Source organism: Triticum urartu, chromosome 5 (assembly GCF_003073215.2).
Source record: "Triticum urartu cultivar G1812 chromosome 5, Tu2.1, whole genome shotgun sequence".
Classification (NCBI taxonomy): domain Eukaryota; kingdom Viridiplantae; phylum Streptophyta; class Magnoliopsida; order Poales; family Poaceae; genus Triticum; species Triticum urartu.
Window position 1 is genome coordinate 326,605,127 of NC_053026.1, and position 3,784 is coordinate 326,608,910.

A 3,784-nucleotide genomic window follows, 5' to 3' on the forward strand; every position below is an offset into this window, starting at 1 on the left:
CCAATCTTTATCTCAAAACCTCAGATTGGTACCTGTGGGTTGCTAGTAGTGTTGATTACTCATTGTAGTTGATGCTAGTTGTTTTATTTGGAGGAATATTATATGTTTAGATCCTTTATGCATATTAATACCCCTATGATTATGAACATGAATATGATATGTGAGTAGTTACGTTTGTTCCCGAGGACATGGGAGAAATCTTGCTATAAGTAGTCATGTGAATTTGGTATTCGTTCGATATTTTGATGAGATGTATGTTGTCTCTCCTCGAGTGGTGTCATGTGAACATCGACTACATGATACTTCACTATTGTTTGGGCCTAGGGGAAGGCATTGGGAAGTAATAAGTAGATGATGGGTTGCTAGAGTGATTGAATCTTAAACCCTAGTTTATGCGTTGCTTCGTAAGGGGCTGATTTGGATCCATATGTTTCATGCTATGGTTAGGTTTACCTTAATACTTCTTTTGTAGTTGCGGATGCTTGCAAGAGGGGTTAATCATAAGTGGGATGCTTGTCCAAGTAAGGGCAGTACCCAAGCACCGGTCCACCCAGATATCAAATTATCAAATTAACGAACGCGAATCATATGAGCATGATGAAAACTAGCTTGATGATAATTCCCATGTGTCCTCGGGAGCGCTTTCCTTTATATAAGAGATTCACCAGGCTTGTCCTTTGCTACAAAAAGGATTGGGCCACCTTGCTGCACCTTGTTTACTTTTATTACTTGTTACCCGTAACGAATTATCTTATCACAAAACTATCTGTTACCGATAATTTCAGTGCTTGCAGAGAATACCTTACTGAAAACCGCTTGTTATTTCCTTCTGCTCCTCGTTGGGTTCGACACTCTTACTTATCAAAAGGACTACGATAGATCACCTATACTTGTGGGTCATCAAGACTATTTTCTGGCGCCCTTGCCGGGGAGTGAAGCGCCTATGGTAAGTGGAATTTGGTAAGGAAAAATTTATATAGTGTGCTGAAATTTACTGTCACTTGTTACTACGGAATGTAATCCTTTCAGGGACTTGTTCGGGGTATCTTCACCCTGACCAGTAGAGCAAAGAGTTGTTCCTCAACCTACTGAACCTACTGAAAATGTTACTTCGAAATTCCTTCAGGTATGATAGAGAAACTTCTAGCTAATCCATTTATAGGAGATGTAACATTACATCCCGATTTGCACCTAATATATGTGGATGAAGTTTATGGATTATTTAAGCTTGCAGGTATGCCTGAGGATGTTATTGCTACCTCTTGAGCACTGCGTTGGATTTCCCCAAAGATGAAGGGATGATGCAGCAAAGTAGCGTAAGTATTTCCCTCAGTTTTGAGAACCAAGGTATCAATCCAGTAGGAGGCTACGCGCGAGTCCCTCGCACCTGCACAAAACAAATAAATCCTCGCAACCAACGCGATAAGGGGTTGTCAATCCCTACATGGCCACTTACGAGAGTGAGATTTGATAGATATGATAAGATAATATTTTTGGTATTTTTGTGATAAAGATGCAAAGTAAAATAAAAGCAAAGGAAATAACTAAGTATTGGGAGATTAATATGATGAAGATAGACCCGGGGGCCATAGGTTTCACTAGTGGTTTCTCTCGAGAGCATAAGTATTCTACGGTGGGTGAACAAATTACTATTGAGCAATTGACAGAATTGAGCATAGTTATGAGAATATCTAGGTATGATCATGTATATAGGCATCACGTCCGAGACAAGTAGACCGACTCCTGCCTGCATCTACTACTATTACTCCACTCATCGACCGCTATCCAGCATGCATCTAGAGTATTAAGTTAATGAAAACAGAGTAATGCCTTAAGCAAGATGACATGATGTAGAGGGATAAACTCATGCAATATGATGAAAACCCCATCTTGTTATCCTCGATGGCAACAATACAATACGTGCCTTGTCGCCCCTACTGTCACTGGGAAAGGACACCACAAGATTGAACCCAAAGCTAAGCACTTCTCCCATTGCAAGAAAGATCAATCTAGTAGGCCAAACCAAACTGATAATTCGAAGAGACTTGCAAAGATAACCAATCATACATAAAAGAATTAAGAGAAGATTAAAATATTGTTCATAGATAGACTTGACCATAAACCCACAATTCATCGGTCTCAACAAACACACCGCAAAAAGAAGATTACATCGAATAGATCTCCACAAGAGAGGGGGAGAACATTGTATTGAGATCCAAAAAGAGAGAAGAATCCATCTAGCTACTAACTATGGACCCGTAGGTCTGAGGTGAACTACTCACACTTCATCAGAGGGGCTATGGTGTTGATGTAGAAGCCCTCTGTGATCGATGCCCCCTCCGGTGGAGCTTCGGAAGAGGCCCCAAGATGGGATCTCGTGGATACAAAAAGTTGCGGCGCTGGAATTAGTGTTTTGGCTCTGTATCTGATCATTTGGGGGTATGTATGTATATATAGGAGGAAGGAGTACGTCGATGGAGCAACAAGGGGCCCACGAGGGTGGAGGGCGCGCCTAGGGGGGGGGGGTAGGCGCGCCCCTACCTCGTGGCCTCCTCTTTTGTGTCTTGACGTAGGGTCCAAGTCTCCTGGGTCTTGTTCGTTGAGAAAATCACGTTCCCGAAGGTTTCATTCCGTTTGGACTCCGTTTGATATTCCTTTTCTCTGAAACCCTAAAACAGGCCAAAAACAGCAATTCTGGGCTTGGCCTCCGGTTAATAGGTTAGTCCCAAAAATAATATAAAAGTGGATAACAAAGCCCAATAATGTCCAAAACAGTAGATAATATAGCATGGAGCAATCAAAAATTATAGATACGTTGGAGACGTATTAAGCATCCCCAAGCTTAATTCCTGCTCGTCCTCGAGTAGGTAAATGATAAAAACAGAATTTTTGATGCGGAGTGCTACTTGGCATAATTTTAATGTAATTCTGCTTAATTGTGGTATGAATATTCAGATCCGAAAGATTCAAGACAAAAGTTTGTATTGACATAAAATAATAATACTTCAAGCATACTAACAAAGCAATTATGTCTTCTCAAAACAACATGGCCAAAGAAAGTTATCCCTACAAAATCATATAGTCTGGCTATGCTCTATCTTCACCACACAAAGTATTTAAATCATGTAAAACCCCGATGACAAGCCAAGCAATTGTTTCATACTTTTGACATTCTCAAAACTTTTTCAATCTTCACATAATACATGAGTGTGAGCCATGGATATAGCACTATAGGTGGAATAGAATGGTGGTTGTGGAGAAGACAAAAAGGGAGAAGATAGTCTCACATCAACTAGGCGTATCAATGGGCTATGGAGATGCCCATCAATAGATATCAATGTGAGTGAGTAGGGATTGCCACGCAACGGATGCACTAGAGCTATAAGTATATGAAAGCTCAAGAAGAAACTAAGTGGGTGTGCATCCAACTTGCTTGCTCATGAAGACCTAGGGCATTTTGAGGAAGCCCATCATTGGAATATACAAGCCAAGTTCTATAATGAAAAATTCCCACTAGTATATGAAAGTGACGAAATGAGATACTCTCTACTATGAATATCATGGTGCTACTTAGAAGCACAAGTGTGGTAAAAGGATAGTATCATTGCCCCTTCTTTCTTTTTCTCTCATTTTTTCATTTGGGCCTTTTCTCTTTTTTTTTCGTCCGAAGTCTCATACCGACTTGTGGGGGAATCATAGTCTCGATCATCCTTTCCTCACTGGGACAATGCTCTAATAATGATGATCATCACACTTTTATTTTCTTACAACTCAACAATTCCAA